The following is a 19531-nucleotide window of genomic DNA, read 5'->3' on the forward strand; positions in this document are numbered from 1 at the left end:
TTCTGCTCTTAAGGTTAACACTGTTTAGAGTTACATGTCTGGAATGTTGGCTGTGTGGGCCATGTTACACAAAAGAACCTTTATTGTACTGGTTGTGGTTGAAATCAGGCTAAGCATATGATTCATTCTGTAAGATTTTTATATTTCTTATATATGCTGCTTGCATTATTTAAATATTTGTCGTCTTTTACACCATATTTATTCAACTGTATACCTTACTATTTATCATTATAGTTGTAAGTGTAAATTATTGGTGCATAGTAATCATCATATATGCATTTTTTCTTTTCCATATATTCCGTATATTTATTCATATCATTCAAATTGTAAGTTATTATTAACTTTATTGTACTTAGGATGCAATTTTCACAAAATATCAATAAAAAATTAGAACACAAAAAAAAGAAATCAGGCTAAGCATATTTAACGCTTTAATGTAGGAGAGATTGAATGAAGTTCCTAGTTGACACGTTGGTGGGAGGAGTTCATAGACTCCTCTCATCAACCTAATTTCCTGTGCGAGAATTAGACTTCTTTGAAGGTGAAGCTGCCATTAGCCCCCCCAGCATAGGCTCTGATAGCAGACCATTTGCCTTAGCTCCACCCTACAACGGAGAAAAGGAAACTGCCAGTCATTTTAGAGATAGAAGTGGGGGCAGCATGCAGGATACCAGCTATGACACATTTGCCACCTTTAGACTGGCAAAAGTCTCCTAGACACCCTGCCAATTATAGGACAACTCAAGAAGCAGAGGGGGCGTGCTCTTTTGCGAACCCTCTCCCTTTACACTAGGTAGAGAGTAAGGCAGAGAACTTGTCTTGTAGAAGTAACAAAGCATATACGAACCTGTGTGCAATCTGCAGTGGGCAGACTATATAAAGACAAAGACGTTCGGCCTCCTAACAAGCTGACTAAGTTGCAGCCGCGGCCGGCAGTGGGAGTACCTGCTGGGCGGTGACGTGGGGAGGGGCAGGGTGGGGTTAGTAATGTATGGATTACGGAGTTTAACAGGGAAGTAAACATATAAATAAATAGAACGATTTTCATTGTGCGCACTGCATCGCATTTGGTGATGCAGTGCTTGCAACGAAATTCGTTTTATTAATTTATATGTTTACTTACATGTTAAACTCCGTAATCCATACATTACTACCCCCCCACCTGTCCCTCACCACGTCACCGCCCGGCAGGTACTCCCACTACCGGCCGCGACTGCTAAGTGGTGTCTCAGGACCCAGCCAGATGCAGCGCTTCCATTATATTCTTCAACATAGGGCGCTTTGAAATCCCACTTTTAAACCTGACATATCCATAAAAATTGTTGCAAAAAAGGTGCCTTGGGGGATTTTCCAATCACATATAAGTGCTCTTGATCCTTAGCAAATGCTGGTATTTGTCTCGTTAGCACACACACACAGAGTTAGAGCAGCTCCTGGGTTATGCTAAGCTAATGCACTGGAAATATTTTTTAAGGAGGCAACAGCCAGCAGTTGCTCTGCCCTGCCATTTCTCCCTTTAAAAGGCCAGTAGTAGACATGGCTCTTGATTGTTTTAGAAAAGGGCTTGTGCATCCTCCTGCAATACCTTAATTTTTTTAAGTGCTCAACAGGTTAGAAACAGTGGCATAATTCACCAAATACAGTATTTATAAGAGGGTCCAACATCTTTAGGTCATGTCAGTGCACACCTGCATTCCCCTCTTACTATTTTAAGTAGGAACTTATTAGCATTGTGGGAATTGCTATAAAACTGTTTAACATTTTCTTTCTTGAAAGCTCTAACCTTTGTTTTTGTTACTGTCTTGCTTCTATATTTTGTTTTTTGTCTGTTTAATTGCTGACCTTTCCCTTTCAATGGCTTGTATCTACGTTGCTTGCCATATGCTGTTCTTGTTAAAAGGTAATCCATCAAAGGTCTCAAGCCCAATATCAATTCCACTTTTACCTTTTTATTCTTAGAACCATCTTGAAAACACGTCGATAGTTTGGTAAATTCAATGGCAATTTATCCACGATTATAGATCTCACAATTCTGACTGATGGGTATGTGATAACGTTGCAAGAAAAGTAGCATTATATCTAAAATATTGAGATAGTTTATATTTAGTCTTCTTCATATACTTTGCAAAAAATATCATATTTACTGGAGGTCCATCCTTGAAAACCTGAACAGAATTTGTTCATCAAATTTAAGATCCTGCTGAGCTGGCACTGACTGAACTCTAGACAGGATTTTCAAAGTTTACAGAGACTGGTGATACTCTCATTTATTTAATTCTTTTGGTATTTTGTAAAGAAACGATATTGATTTTGCAATACCTTCAGAATGTTGAGATATGCAAATGCAAGAAGGGTAAAGATAACCTACAATAGGGTGAGCAAAAGTCGACTAGCTTACAGTCATATGTGTGAAGACCACTGTCTTTCGTTATTTAACTACGGACTTTGAAGATACTTTCAGCAAAATTGTCTCTTGAAGAGATTGGTTTTGAGGTGTTTCATGAGTTGGGGTAGAGGGATTCCACAGGGTAGGGTGCAACATTTCCAGGGCACTTGACAAGGTATTGCTGCTGGGTGAGGGGCCTTGAGGCCTCAGCTGCCAAGATGATGATCAAAGCTTCCTGGTCGGGATGTTACGTGGATGTAAGAATATGGGTACCCCTGACACAAATTCCTAAATCAGGGAAAATAACTGTTGTGTAAATATCACAATTTAGGAACAATGAAAATACTTGTGGACCTAAACAATCATTATCATGAACATATACATGCAACCTCTATTCAACGGTAATAAAAAATATTTTTTATTTTTGTTATTTTTGTAGATAAATTAAGCTAGATACACAGATAGGGAATAAAACATGTAGTCCTCTATACTTATGTTTACACTGGGTTCAAATAGTCACATTACATAGATTAGATTCTTGTATTGAGAATCATTTCTGGCATGGCTCTTGGAAATCTGTGTCCGTCACAGGACACAGATTTCCAAGAGCCATGCCAGAAATTATTGCTCTGTATACAATGATATGATTATGTTCTTTGTATGTTCCTGATATACATTGAACCTTTGTAAACAGTTCTTCATATATCCATGATTGATACTGTGTACATTTTATCCGATATTTGGTCAATACAAGAATCTAATCTCTGTAATGCGACTGTTTGTACCCAGTATAAACATAAGTATAGAGATCTACATGTTTTAATTCCTATTTGTGTATCTAGCTTAATTTATCTATAAAAATATCAAACATAAAAAATATTATTTGATACCATTGAATAGAGGTTGCATGCATATGTTCATAATAATTATTGTTTAAGCCCACATGTATTTTCATCGTTCCTAAATTGTGATATATACACACCGGGATGTTACGTGGAGCCAGTTCTTTAGGTGAGTAGGCCCTAAAGAACTGGCTCCACATAACAACATGTGTAGTACACAATGACTTGAATTTTCACACCTGTGTCCCCTCAGAAATAGTAGAGGGCATATAGATGTTGGTATGAATTGGTCAATTGTTCATAAGTTCAGAAACATCCTAGGGCTTGATTTTGGATTTTCGGAAGTCTCTTCAATCATATTCTTTGGGGGCCTGAGTAGATCACATTATAATATTCTAGCATCCCATCACAAGAGATCTTCTTAGGTCAATCTGATGGGAGGTTTCCACATAGTTAGAATTTTGCAAAGCAGGAGAGTTGTATTTTACACTGCTAACACAATATTGGTTTGAGGGGTGATTTAAAGAACTGCGATATTCACCAGATTTTATTGTAGATTGTGGCCTTATACACACAACAATTGAAGAGACAGAAGTCGCAGACCAGATATGAGACAGCATGGAGCACACATTAGGGATGATACCTACCATGGCTAGCAAACATATGTTTTTTACCTAACTTAGGGCAAGATGTAGGTAAATGGCATTAACCGATACGTAAATACCAAATTTTACTGATTCGTATTTATAAATCGGTAAATGCTATGTAGGTAAATATTCTTTAAAAATTACCGAATCGTTAAGATTCGGTAATTACCGAATCGGTATTTACTGATTCGGTAATTGCCATTGATTCCTATGGGTCTTGAGGCCCATAGGAATCAATGGCAATTACCGAATCGGTAAATACCGATTCGGTAAAAATACTGAATTGTCAAGGGGGACAGGGTGTCACTTTTTACGGCATGTATGTGTGCCACACGGCACAGGTGTACATGCACAGATGTGCATGTACACAGGAATTTGTTATTTACCATGAAATAGTATTTCATGGTAAATAGTGAATTCTTAAGGGCCTGTGCACTATTTCAAGTGCCACCTACATCTAGATTTACTGATTCAGTAAATTTACCGATTCGGTATTTTACCGAATCTGTACATTTACCGAATCGGTAAATTTACAGAATTGTTAAAATTTCGGCCCCCTACATCACAAAAACCAAATACCGGTCTGTAACGACCGGTATTTGGTGTCCTACATCTGGCCCATATTTATTAAACAATTCCACAAAGTCTCTTAAAATGCTCGAAAACAGAGTGCAAATGCCTAATCGAATCATTAACTATTACCACATAATGCACCATCTTCAAAAGAGGATAACGTATAAGTTCAGTTTTTAGGAACAGATAGCAATCATATTTGCATCATACAAGCACACTTTATATAGAGTACCTGACCCCAATGTAACCTTTGGTCAGATCTGGGACTTCTTTGAGGCGTACCACCCCATTAGAGAGGTTGAAAATTACACATGGCTTTGTTTCTACCTCATGAAGAGCACCAGAGGGGATAAACAGTTCTATTATGTTTTTGAAGAATCAAAGAGTCTTATCTAATAGTATGTCAGGGGGGCTGGTGGGCACTCTTTGGAATGTTGGGAACACCCACAAAGCCATACATTTATGGGTATTTATAAGATTGCCAATGTTTTTCCAAACCACATCTCGCTTAAGCTGTAAAGAAATGTAAGCGTGCATTTTGGTCGACAATTGCCACAAACAACGTGTGACAGGACAAGAGAATCAATACCCACTAAATTCGGTTTGTCACATTAGGTTTATTTATCAGGGCGTCACTACATCGATAATTGGTCAAATAACGAAGATGAAAAATCACTCCTTTAGTTGGTAAGGATCTGTGATTCTTCTCTGTATACCCCGTCCACTTTCTCTTCTTCAACACTCTCAGGTAAACATAAATACAAGGCTATTTGTTTTGTTCCTTCTACTCTCTAGGTGTCCTCCACCAAAATACCTCTGTGCAATGAACGAAAACCGTAAGTATAGAAAATCCACTTGACATCAAGTCAAGGCAGCCACGTGATAATCCCACTTCATGCATTCCATAAGTGCACCATTGTGAAAAGGGAACAGAGTAATACACGTGGGCCACTTTACAACTCAGTCAGCTTTTCAGCTCGAAGCCCTGTACAGCCACCAAGCGTGTACACTTTTTCATAAAAACACAGCAACCCTGTTAGACCTGGCCCTTTTGACAGGTTTATCCCCATGCTCTTTGTATAAATTATCATATAATTAGTTATCCATTATTAGCATGTTTGATTTACTGGTAAGTACCACGTAAAGTGCACGGTGTGTGCCAGGGCCTGTAGATCAAATGCTACTAGTGGACTTGCAGCACTGGTTGTGCCACCAACATGAGTAGCCCTGTAAATGTGTCTCAGACGCACCACTGTAATATCAGTGCACACAGTTGTAAACTGCCATGTTGCCTTGGCAAGTGCATCCACTTGCCAGGCTCATGCCTTCCCTTCCTTCCATGTAAGGTAGGCCCAAGGTAATCCCATTGGCAGGGTGCAGTGTATGTGAAAGTTAGGACATGTACTGGTATGTGTGACATGTCCTTATAGTGTGTATTTAGTTTTTCACTGTTGAAAGGCTATCTGGGGTTGCACTGTAACATTTTCACACAAGCAACTTGCAATAGGGACAAGATAGGAAAATGGAGTTAAGGCTCCCTGAGCAAAGAATTTATTAATGCACCTTTTTTGTGAAGGTGGCTTTTAAGTTCTGTTTAAAAATGCCACTTTTAGAAAGTGGGTATTTTCTTATTTTACCATTCTGTGCGCCTCTGGCTGTTTGTGTATTCAGTGCGTGGTGTTTCAGTGACAGGAGCTGGGGTGTGCATTCACTCTAGATAGTCACTAGGGGGGGTTGAGGTGTGCCCTGCCTTGAATGAGTGACTCATCACAAGGCTGAATAGACCTGGTCTGCATTTGGAGTAGTGGGCGGAGTTTTGCTTGCACCTGAATAGGCTGTCTCCTTATTCACAATGCAGTTTCCATCCCCTGTGGTCATGCTGCACCAGGGAGGACAGTACTCGTTTGGACTGGGTTCAGAGACCCTTGCCACATAGGGAACAATTACATTTTGGGGTATAAGTGTTACATCTAAAACCTCAGGACTTTAGAAACTTCAAGAAACAAGAGGACCCTGCCAAGGGGAAGAGTGGAAGGACTGTGTGAGAAGCACTGCCTTATCTGAGTGAGTTGTGGGTCGGCCTGCCGTTGCTGCTCCTGTCTGTGGTGAAGGAAATGGGCTCTCTCTTTTTGTCCTGCTGTGGTATCCTGCTTGTGAGGATTCTCCAAGAGATTGTGTGTGCTTCTCTCCTATTGGAAGTCTCAGGGAGATAAAAGACTTCACTTGATCCTGTTGGATCACAAAGTAACCTGCCTGGGAAGAAAAGCTGCAGAACTGTGTGAGGAGTGCTGTCCCTGAGGTGTATGGGGGAGGGACGGCCTGCAATGGCTGTTCCTGCCTAGAGCAGAAGAAGGGCTGGACTGCCCTTTAAAACCTTTAATATCCAGAAAAAAACATAAGTGTTTTTAGGAGATTCCCTAAACAAGTGTGGGCTGAGCGCTCTGTTATTACCTTCTCAGAGCGAATGGTGAGTGCTTTCTAGTTGCCTTTCTAGGGTGCATGGGGTGCAATGGATTTCTCGCAGAGGAAAGGCCTGAAAATTAGAAAGCGCATGGTGAGCGCATACGGGTCTCAATTCTCTTGTTATTTGGAAAAAATATTTTGTGCTATGTGTAAAATGCCTTGCCGGCTTGAGCTATGGCAGACTAAAAAATGAAACCTAGGAATGTATCCCTGTGTTGCTGGGGCACCCAGCTGTGCTGGGCTGAAGAGGAAGCCATGCCCCACCCTGCCTGCCCTGGAGCAGAGGAAGAAGGGCGGAGTCACCAATGCAGCCACCAGGAGAGACGGTAGCTGTATATCCGACACAAAGAACCACCTTAAGGCCAGGGATCGAGGTCTGCCAGGAGTATGGCAGTTGCTGTGTGCCCGAGCTGAGCGGGAGGCCAGAGAAGCATCTCTGCTCCTCCGCCAGCATTGCAGTAGCACCAGGTGTCCTGCGGAGGCTCAGGACAAGGGAACATCCTCTGCACCACGGGCCGAGAGGCCCGACTTTTTTCCGGCTGTGTCGCAGTCTTGCAGGCAGCCGTTTGGTTCTGTTTGGAGGGTGGGGGGGGGGGGGGCCAGCAAGGTCTCCCCACGAGGATACAAAACCAGTGTGGCCCCTCCCCAATTTTACTGCACAACATCGAGGGAGGTCTCTGCATGTAGTCTTTCAGCAGCTGCCCCTCAGTGCCATAGCACTCTAATGAAGTTTACATCTGCGGGAGACCGAGTGAGGACCCCTGCACCAACTACCACAAATACTGGCTGGGAAAGTTACCATAGTAGATGTTTTAAAAGCAATGTAGCACTGTGATCTGTTGTTTTAGGATGATACTGGCTGTTAGCATTGAGGCATGCACAGAAATGGTGTAAAGTAGTTATGGTGTTGTGATGACATATGGTGATTTATGTCCAGGTTTAATATAATAAGATGGTATAATAGGCGCAGTAATGTAGTTTTCACAACGTTCTTATGACATGCAACTTCTAAGTACGTGCTTTACTGCACCAATTGTTGTGTTTATGACAGTTGCCTTAATGCAAAGTGATTTAAGACCAATGTGATGTCTTGACCATTTCCTAGTTGACAAAGGGATTTATGTGATTGTGGTCTAATGTGCTTTACATGCTACAAAGTGATTTATGGTCTATGTGTCTTATATATAATATAGTGATATTTGTATATAACCTGTGTAGAGTATCTTTTTTTTGGTGTGCTTTGTGCATCACTGGTGTGTTTGTGTGTTACGCAAATGCTTTACACATTACCTCTGGGAGAAGCCTGACTGCTCTGCCAAGCTACCAAGGGGCTGAGCAGAGGTTATCTTTGGTGTGTAACTCCCTTACCCTGACTAGAATGGTGGGTTCTGCCTGACTTAGGTGTATACCCTAGCCAACCAGAAACCCCCATTTCTAACAGACTCACAGCACAAGTCCTACTCCCAGCATGCACACACTTGCGGAGTACACTTGCCTGAGGCCGTGACTCCCGACTGGAGTCACAGCAGCGTCACCCAGAATGCCATCCATTAAGTGCTCCTGGTGCTGGTCAATGGAGAGGTAGTCACTTGGCCCTCCATTTCTTCGCTCTCTGGTATCTGCCACTTCTTCATCGTCACTCCAATTTTCTTTCTGCTTCCTTCACTGCCTCTGCCTCTTTCTCTCCTCTGGCCTCTCCTGCCTGGGCTCTCCTTTTCACATAATCGCCAGTCCTCTTCTACAGTACGCTCCTGACCTCCGTGCTGCTTACGGCCAATCAGCAGAAGGAAGGACAAGTAAATCTGTTCACACACCACCAAAACACTAGCATGTGTATGCTCAGTGCCCCCGGGGCATCTTCCACACATTGACTAATGTCTACTATCACACAACCCTCTTATTTTTAAGGACTATGGGTGAGATGAGTCCATATGGGCAGATGTTTTCCAGGAGAAGGAAGACAGAAAAAACTACACTACTACCCTGGTGCTACACCACAACCACTGCGCAGGAGCTCAATTGTGGGACCTATCCAAACGTCTTCTTGTGGTATTGTGAATACCAAAATATAGGTAGCCTACACAGCCACAGATAGAAGTTCACAATGCACAGGTTTACACAATTTTTGTGACGTATCCACATAGGTTATGGTATGAAGCTGAATATACCTAAGCAACATTCACACATGTCCCCTTTGACCAGTAGTCACTTGGTCGATTCTGTATAGAAGATATAGGTTTTATTTATTTATGTATTCATTTATGTGTTCAGGTTTTTACGGAAGCAAAGAAACTGTAGTAATATTACATTTTCAGTATGCTGCACCAAGTATGTGAATGATAGTAGAGTAGAATGGTTCTACTCATTGAGGTATGCTTGGTGTGGCTAGTCATCTCCCATTTCAGCCTAACTTTGTTTCTATGGAAAATAGTATACAGAAAGCACAGTTTATAAATGTTAATTTTCCTGCTATCTCGTGGATTTACACACCTGGGAATGCAGCCAAAATAAATACGTTTGGAGACAGTTACTTCCTTGACAATATCAATAAGTTGCACTAAATGCAACTCTCTGCACTTTGCTTTTTTTTTCAAAGAACCAGGTGCATACAAAAGATGCAGAAAAAAGTAGACTTTAATGACATCCGGATGTTACTGCCCACCGCTATGCATCTAGTCCTATGTGTAATGTAAATGTCTGCGTAATGTGTTTCCTACATGTTGCAGGGGCGTTTTTTTAAGTGCTTTTAAGTGCTGTCATCACTAAAGCAATTAATGATGTCATATGTGCAGTGCTTAATTAGCAAATGAAAAAGTGCTAGAACCTAGAGTTTCGCTGGGAAGCATGCAACATGTGCTGCAGAATGTCGGGGGCCAGTGCTTAACCTGTAAAAGCATAAGTGCCAGAGCTCTCTCGTCAGGAGGCCACTGCAGCTTGCACCACCCATTATCCCTTCCAGGCTGCCAATGATAGTAACAACACAACTACTAACCATCACACTCCAACAAGTGTTACAATTCGGACTATTTCAGACCCCCCAAAGCTATAAGAATGGCGTGGGCGTCAGGGAATGTTAATTTTTTATGTATATTGAATTAATAATAGACTGTTGTTGTGGTCATCTCTAAATTAGTCAGACTGCACTATCTTTTGGCAGAATGTCACAAGTGCCGGTGTTGACAATTAAGTGCCGGTACCAAGCACCTGAAATCACCACCTCAAATTAAGCTCTGGGGGCGCCGAATACATAGACTCCTTAGTCCTCCTTCCATCTCATCGACCATCACACTCTTTCTGCCTCCTTATTTCACTATTTCAGGTTCTTTTTTTTCCCTGCTTCCTTTCTTTCTCATTTCTTTTCTGTCTTTCTCTTTCTCCTCCTTTCCCTGTTTTGTGGTTGTCTCTCACTTGCTACGTGTCAAAGTCTGATGAGGAAAAATAAGTGCTGATGCCCAAACATGAGTGCAAATGGGCCCCACCTGCAACCACTAGCTCAAATTAAGCACTGCCTGTGTAACACAATCTGCAAAAGCATAACACTTATGCAAATGTTAAAACGGCCTGTCCTATTTACAGTTCTAAGATACTATTACTCATTTGTAGTGAACAGATGCAGAAAAAATACATTTGCTTGACCCTGCCTTATAAACTGCCCTGTTGTGAGGTGAATTTCCATTGGCACTTACTTCATCTGGATATAGGATACAACTCAGTGAACTGAATATGGTGCTCATGTAATTATTTGCGTTGTCTACTTCATTACTTTTATAAATTGAAAAACAATTTCCTATGGACAAGTCCAAGAAGCAGGAATTCTCTTAAAGAGTTTGCCTGCTCAATCAACCTATCAAATATCTGTCAACTATATTGACAAAGTTGTGTGCACTTATGTATGTGTGACAGAACACTGAAATTCCACCTTGCCCCCATTTACCTCTACCTTCCTCAAACCCTAAAATAACCCACATCTCTCTTTACCTCTACCCATGCATTAACCATAAAACAGTTTCCTGAGGAGTGAATGCATGTGTACTAAAGGCACATGTGGAGTAAAGCCTAAGGAGTAAAGTCTATGTGGACCTAAAACTGCAAGTGTAGGTTACATAACTAATTAACATATCGTCAAAAATGCTTCAAATTAGAATAAGACTTATCACAAAATATTCCATTAAAGGACCAAAGTTAAGACATAAACTGTGTCTAAAGTCACAAACTTTACAAATGAAGGAAAGGAAACTCTCAAGGAAGTTAGAACATTCACCAGTAGACAGTTCCAGATATTTGAATACAAAATGATTTACCATTGATCTAACCTCACTGGAAGAGTTGTACACCTTGATACACAATATGCAGGCTCATAAAGATCAGGGTGGCATTCACAGAGATGCTGATGGTCACCAGGGATTTAGTAGTGAAATAACAAATTTGTAGATTTCTTTTAAAAAAAATATTTTTATTGGAATTTTACAGTACAGTATATATGACAAATAACATGAATGGACAGTTCGCGGATATTTACGATGGGGTTTTCTTCTTTGGTTCTAGGTTGTAGGGCGAAAGTGCCACTGGGTTTAGGCTTTTGAGCATTGCTTATCGATGCCTGGATGCCCCTCTGCCACGTAAACATTTAACATAAAACATAGGGGTAGTTGCGGTAGTTCTCTTACATGGGATTTCTACACATAACTTAGAACATTCAAGTGTTGGTGTGTGTATTATGGTTGACCGTCTTAGTGCTCCTATATTCTCTCTTGGTTGTGACTTTACTTCATTTTACCCTATCTCCATTCATGGGGGTTCGTAAGGGTTAAGAAACTTGTCTAGGGTAGTCCACATCTCTCTGTTGGGATTCTTCCATGGGGCGTATCTTAGTGCCGTGTTGTCGGCACCTCTGAGGAATGTCACCCAGTTCAGCCATATCTTGAATGTGGCCTTGGTTGTGTCCTTCCAATTGGGGAGCACTGTTTTGGCTGCCCATGTTAGGAGGAAGTCTAGGAGGTTTCTGTCCTGTTGTGTGATTGTGTCCACACTTAAGAGTGCGGTGGTAATTGTGGCAAATTCTTCTTTTAGTGTACAGTCTAGGGCCCTATTTGCGAATGTGAAGACTTCATTCCAGAACTTTCTAACCTTCGAACAGTGGAATTTGAGGTGCGCCAGGTCTCCCTTTTCCGAGTCACAGTTCCAGCAGCAGTCGGTTTCTCTAAGTCCTAACGTCGCTAAGCGCGCTGGGGTCCAGTATGTTTGATTCAGTAACCAGAATTTTGTCTGCGCTAGCACTGGTGAGATAATGTTTTTCGCTGGGGACGCCCAGATGGTGTGTAGCTCTTGCTCTGTGAGTTTGGTGTCTAGTTGGGCTTCCCAGTATTTGGTGTTCTTGCTGTTGAGTTTTAAAATGCTGGGGAAGAGGAGTTTATATATGTAGGACACCTGGTGGCTGACTATGTTTAGGTTCTCCACATATTGAATGATGATGGGCTTGTGTTTTGTTAGTTTAGCTTTAGATACAACTGTTTTGATTATAAGGAAGTTGTAGAGTTCTATGTCCCTAAGGTTATGTCGTGATTTTAGGTTGTTGAAGGAGTGGGGTTTCCCATCGTCTTCTAGGTGTGCAGGGAAGGAGAACCCTAGTCTTTTCTACGATTCTATGTCTTGAGGTTTCCCCCTGTATTTGATCTTGGGGTTCGCCCATAGGGATTCCCAGTGTGAGTTTTTGATGCTGTGTTCAAGTTTCTTGTCTACCTTAAGAAGCGCCTGCCTTGTGTTTCTAAGTATAGAGTTGTTCATCTGTGCCTGCTTGTTAGCTGTGAGGAGAGCCATAGGGCTGGTATTGTTTAAAATGGCCTTCTCGAAGGAGAGCCATGTTGGTGTGTATTTCTGATCTGGTAGTATCCAGTACATTCCCTGTCTGGCTATGAAGGCCATCTGAAATGTCCTGAAGTCAGCTACTTTTAGCCCTCCTAGCCTCTTCGCTAGCTTTAGTTTGGGGAGTCCTATTCTAGGTTTTTTATTGCGCCAGATGAATTTGTTTATCATTTGGTCTACCTTGCGGTGGAAATCATCTGTGAGTGTGAGAGGGAGCATACCCGGCAGGTAGTTCACTATTGGAGTTATCATCGTCTTTATGGTCTCTATTCCCCCCCACCACGTGATGAATTTGGGTGACCAGGATTCCAAGAGCGTTTTATTCTTCCCTAAGGTTAGTTTCCAGGTGTGCTCTAGAGCGGATTTCAAGTTCTTCCCGAAATGGATCCGTAGGTAATTGACAAACCCGGGTTGCCACGCTAGCCCAGAGGCGGCTATTACCTCTTTGGTTGTGTGTATGTTGACTGGCATACACTCCGATTTGTCCCTGTTTAGCTTGTATCCAGAATGGGTAGTGTATACACCTATGGTGTCCATGAGTGCTGTGATGGACGTTTCTGGGTCTTCAGTAACTATCAGTATGTCATCCGCGTAGGCCGCGAGTTTGGCTGTGGTGTTGTTGATGGATACTCCCTTCATATTACTGTTGGCCATGATGTCTTTGATTAAGGGTTCATGAGCTAAAAGGAACAGCACTGGGGATAGTGGGCAGCCTTGTCTAGTACCTCGTTGTAGGTTGAGCAGTTGTGATGTTGACCCATTTATTACTATCTGTGCTTTGGGGGATTTATATTGTGCCATTACCTTCCTCATATAACTTTCTCCCAGGTTGTATGTTCACATGCATTGTTCAAGAAATTGCCAGGACACTCTTTCAAAGGCTTTCTCTGCGCCTAGTGTTATTGCTACCGCTGGTCTATCAGACTTGTTTGAATGTTCGATCACATGGCAGAGGAGCCTGGTGTTATCGTGGGACATGCGTGTTTTCAGATAGTCTACTTGTGTGTTTTTAATCAGCTGTGGGAGCAGGTTATTTAGCCTCGTGGCTAGGATTTTGGCATATATCTTACAGTCTATGTTGATGAGTGAGATGGGTCAGTAGTTTTGGGGGCGCTGCGTGTCCTTGCCTTCCTTGGGGATGACTATAATGTTTGCTTCTGTCATGGAATTCGTTACTTCCCCCTCCTTCTCGCAATGGTTAAAAACTTTCTTCATAATTGGGATTAGGTTGTTTTGGAACGCTTTATAGAAGGATGCCGTGTATCCATCTGACCCTGGATCTTTGTTGTCTTTCAGTGAATTGACAGCCAAAGCGATCTCCTTAGCTTTTATTTCTTGTCCTAGTGTTCGCGCCTCCTCTGTAAATATTTTGGGCAGATTCAATCTGTCTAGGTAGGCACTACAGCCCTTCTGGTCTAGAGTTACATCTATTTTGTATAGTTCTTGGTAGAAGTCCCTAAACGCGCAAAGTATGTCCTTGTGTTGGGTGTGTGTGATGTCTTTTGCGTCTGTGATTGATGAGACAGAGTGTTGTTTGTGTTTGTGTTTGAGGTATGATGCTAGGGTTTTTCCTGCTTTGTTTGCCTCGCAGAGGTTAATCTGTTTGTATTTTTTTTATCCACAGGCCTGCTTGCTCACTCAGGATTCTATTGAATTCATACTTTTTACTTGTGAGCTCTAACAGTGAGTTGGAGTTTGTGGTGTCCTAAATGTGTTTTGTTTCTAGTTGTTTGATGTCTCTTTCTAATTGGTCAAGATGGTGTTTGGTTTCCCTGTCTCGTCTTACTTTAATTTCAATTAACGTCCCCCTCACTGTTGCTTTGAGTGCGTCCCACAGTGTCTTTGGATCCGTGTCTGGTGTGTTGTTATCTGCAATACAGTTCTTAATGGCTTGCTCTATCTTTCTTTTGTCCTCTTGCTTTGCCATGACTACGTTATTAAAACGCCATCTGCGGGTGGGGTGTTCATTGTGACGACCTGATAGTTTTAGGGTGATGCATGAGTGGTCGGAGATTGTTCTTGCCGCAATTTCCGTGTTTTCCGTTAAGTGTGTGTGGGAGCCTGAGATGAAGATGTAGTCAATTCTGCTGTAGGAGATGTGCGGGTAGGGGTAGAAAGAGTAGTCCCTGGTGTCGGGGTGTTGAAGTCGCCAGGGGTCTTTCGGGTTGAATCTGTTGCATATGTTCTTTAGGGTGTTGTGTGAAGTGGGGGGTCTGGCTTGGGCTGTCGACTGTCTGTCTAGGGTGTAATCTAATGCCAGGTTGAAGTCTCCTGCTAGTACTATCATATTGTTCAGGTCGCTTGTCTCCAGTCTTTTCGCTATTCCCTCCCAGTATGCTGTGTCATCATTGTTTGGTGCGTATGTGTTAGCTACGACTATGGTATCGTTGCCTCTTTTCAGGTGAGTCATTAGTAACCTCCCCTACTCGTCGTACTGTTCGTTGTCAATGGATATCTTTGAGTTTCTATTAATCAGAGTGATGACTCCTCTTTTCTTGCTCGCAGCTGGTGAGCAGGCTACCTGTCCTATCCACTTTGCCCTAAGCTTGTTAGCTTCCTCCCTGGATAGTTTGGTTTCTTGTAGTAGAATAATATCTCCTTTAGTCTTTGCTAGGTAGTCCAGTACCTTTTTCCTCTTAATCGGATGATTTAGGCCCTTCACATTGAGCGAAACTATCTTCAGGTCTGTCTGCGGGGTAGTGTTGCTGCCGTATGGTGATGCTGTGTTATTAAGTGTCATTGGGTACCTTGTGAGGTCTTCGTTATCTTTTCCCTTATCCTCCCCCCGTCTTTGTTTGGGGGACTGCGTAGGGTTGGTGGCTACAACCCTTGGTGTACCGCAGCTTGTTGGGGTTAGTCAGGATTGGTGGTTTTCGTAGCACTATCAAGTGAACTGGTCTACCAGATATTGGAGTGTGGACATCTGCGTGGACACGACAATACAAATGGACAAGACAGACTAGACAGATGAGACAATGGACAAGACAGGCTAGACAGACGAGACAACACCCCCTCCCCTTCTCCCCCACCCTTCCCTCCCTCCCTTCTCTAAAACATCGTGCTGAAGACATGCAATGGCAAGATCCCTCCCACCCGCTCCCTCCCTGGGATATCTTGGTTGGCAATGGTGAATCGTTTTTGCTATAGGCTATGGTCCCGAAATTACAAGTAGCATTTAAGTGTCATTTAAGTGTCAGTCTGCCCCTATAGTTGTACGTAGAAAGGATATTGCTGTGGTAGATCGCCGCTCTTGGTTGTTTCGTCTGTGCTGACTAGGGTCTTCTTCATTCGGGTTCTAGTGTCTGGTCACCATATCTTAGTCTCGTTGTCATAGTTGAGATGGTGTGTAATGAACACTGCTTAGGCGTGTGCACGAGGTAGACTTTGTTTGTTTGAGGTATATACTTTGTTCCTTAGTATAGGTTTCTTCGGAGTCATTTTGTTGTGTCTCTTCTGATTATTCCACCGCTAGTTCTGGTGAAGCGCTTCTCTTGCTTGATGTCGTTGCCACGGTCTCCATTTCCTGTCGGGCTGGTCCTTACAGGTGTTGTGACAGTTCCATTGGATCTTCAAATGTGTGCGACCTCCCATTGCTGCTTATCCTGAATTTAGTGGGGTCAACGAAGGAGAACAGGATGTTCTTTTTCCTACGTTTGTCTCTTGGGGCTAAGAAGCCCTTTCTTATGTCCACAGTTGCCTTCGAGTAATCATGTGTTAAGATTATTTTGTGGCCGTTCCATTGTAGATTTGGGTTTTTCCTCGCAACCCCAAAGATGGCATCTGTGTGGTGTGACCGTAGCGGTTTGCAGATTATTGGTCTTGGGTCCGACCGGTTCGTTAGTTTGAAGGCTGGCACTCTGTAGGCTCTGTCTAGCTCGAAGGGGTTCTCGAATGTGAGTTTCGTGAGCTTGGGTATAAGGTCCTGTATGAGTGTCACGCATGAGCCTGCCTTTTCTTCCTCCCCCTCTGGTACTCCTAGTATCCTTATGTTTCCTTTTCTGCTGCAGTCCTCAAACTCCGCTGCTTGTTTTTGAAGGGCTGTGGTCACATTAGCTAGTGTGCCAATCGCTTTGTTTGTGTGGAGGGCCTTGTCTTCTAGATCGCTCACTCGCTGTTCCACCGCTGATAGCCTGTTATTTGCAGTATGGATGTCTGCTCTCACTGCGGCCAGTTCAAGTTGGATTGCGTCTGTTGTTAGTTTGGTTGTCTGGGCAAGGTTATGGACTTCTGCCAGTTTTTTAAGTATACAGTCCAATGCGCTGTTTATATCTGGTTTCTATTTGATGGGGGACTCCGCATGACCTTCTGTTTTTTTTTTTTTTTTGGTGGTTGATTGCCATAAACCGAATACAAAAGAGGGTCTAAGGGAATGTTTACCGACCTAGCATTGCTATCATCCCTTAACAATATGAATACCAACAACTTAGATAACAATGGGTCAAACTAAAAAGGACTATCTAAAGACTATCTGTGTGACTAAGGGATACAACCGCGAAATCCACTCTGAGTACAACGTGGTGAAATAATTGTTCCCATCAGATCACCGACCTGTACCGCCCAACATCATTTGGGATCCTTCACCCTGAAGGATAGTGGTTTTACCCACAGTAGATTATGCAGGTGGTAGCCTCATCTAGTCACAGTATCTCAAATGTGAATGTGGTATATTCTGGCATCAGGAGGTGAACTGACTAGCAGTGCAAAAAATGTGAAACTAAATCATAAGTGCTAGATGTAAAAAGTGTTTAAAATTGGGTAGTGGAAATGGAAAACTGATTTTATTACATCCTATCCACTCCCAGATATTAAAAAACAGTGCTAAGTAGTGCAAACAAATAACTACTTCAATTGGTGTGTGGTCGACATGTTTCTGCAGTGGATACGGAGCCTATTGGTCTCCTACTGCTTCTTCAGGACCTTAATTGCTGCTACTGCTACATGTAAATAGTGATGTGAAAAATTATAAACAATATCACCTTGGCTTCGCCTGTTGTGATGATCCATGGTCATCCCATGTCGGACGAATAGGAGAGAAAAGAGAACACAAAGAACTTATAGATAGGCACCATACATTAACAACATATGTATCATTTTTCATTTTGCCAGAAAAGTTTTGAAGGTCAAACAGGTCCTATTAAAGTAACTCATTACTAGCCATAAACCTGTTCAGGCACATTGGAGTCATTTGTGATTTCCACTCAACTAGTAGTTAGGGAATGCACACTCCACCTCACCTGGCTACAGCTCAGGTAAAACGGAGAACCGCTCTATTGGAAGGAAAAAATAAAAAGTAAAATCAGGGAAGGACTTTAAAATTGCGCTATATACCAGTGATGAGCATCAGAGGCTCATAGTCATATCGTGTTGTGTCCATTAGATGTATGGATCTCTGAACACCAAGTTAACCGCCTCACTCCCTGTACCAAGAAATATGCCGTTCCCTCTGGCACATTCAGATGCTAATAACAGGGGACGGGGCGTATTAAAACATGTAAGGCGCACAAGTGTAAGCAAGAACAAGTCACCAAAGTTCTGAGACTAAGCGTGGCAAACTCCTTTAGCGTATGTTTATAGCGGAATCATAGCTCTCCACTAAGTATTCAGCGGGTCACACTTAACCAGCCACTCGAGCTGTATATTGGATTGCAGGAAACTGAGTATAGATAAATTCGTTCCCTGTAGATGTGGCCAAGGTTCAGCCTGGCTGTTTGCGGAGCCATAATTCTCTACTCGATATTAAGCAAACCCTTGTTTAAGCAGCCGCTCGAACTGCGTATTGGGTTACAATTCCGACCAAGTAAGTGTGAATTAATCCCCTAGCTGCAATCTTAAGGTGCCACATCGACGCTTACCTGTCCGTCGGTACTCCGGACATCCGTCTAGGCTGTCATGGGGAGGTACCCGACCGGACAGGAAGCCGTCATTAGTATCCTGAGCATGAAAGCGTGTATTGGCACGTGACCGAGCGTAAAGGCGTGACGTGTTGCTGGGATTTGTAGTTTTATTGTTGTTTGTAGGCGCCGTACGATCTTAATGTGTCCTAGATCGATAACCTTATTAAGAGCACTTCGCAAGTATTCAAATGCCCAATACTGCAATGTTCACTACATATCACAGTAGTCAATATTTCAAATTGTCGATACACGTTAATAAAAATCACCGAATCTTTGTGATTTTTTAATTTTTACTCGTGTGGGATCGTTTTCATAGTCATATATTTATAGTAACTGGACGTCATAATGAGATGGCTATCTTACTCACTGAACGTTTCATAACCCAGTGGTTATACAAAGGAGAGGTTGTTTATATCATCACATATCCATAGAATTCTGAATGAGCTGGTGCCAATTGTATGTTGGCCCTTAATATAGTTAGCTGTAAATCAGGCAATGATGTTAAAGCCTCTCTGTATTTCAGAATTTCTGTCCCATGAGCATAAATATAGCAACACCACGATGTTGCTATTAGGGTATAGTATATCTTGCCAGAACAGTCCCTGAATAGTTGATTGCCAGCCATGGTGGGTAGCCCTCTTCTTGCCTGGAAAAGCACAATTCTCCTACTTTTGCCCTGTTGGTCCGGTTGGCTTACAGGCTCTTTCTGCGGTGCAGTGTGTGGCTCGATGATCTCCGCGTAGAGACTGTGTTTCCGTTTTGGCTTTAAGCTCCCATTGTTGGTACTTAGCGTTATTTTTGGCTTCTCAGTGGGGGTAGTTTTTGTGTGTAACTGGTTGATGCGAGCCGTGTTCTCTGCCGTGA

General features: G+C 42.5%; 1 protein-coding gene across 1 annotated transcript in view; it reads left to right on the top strand.

The window, feature by feature from the left end:
• The window catches only part of ANGPT1 (angiopoietin 1), a 1261453-nt gene that overhangs the window by 948880 nt on the left and 293042 nt on the right, over positions 1-19531 (top strand). The window lies entirely within an intron of this gene.

This window comes from Lissotriton helveticus, chromosome 4_1 (genome assembly GCF_964261635.1).
Source record: "Lissotriton helveticus chromosome 4_1, aLisHel1.1, whole genome shotgun sequence".
NCBI lineage: Eukaryota > Metazoa > Chordata > Amphibia > Caudata > Salamandridae > Lissotriton > Lissotriton helveticus.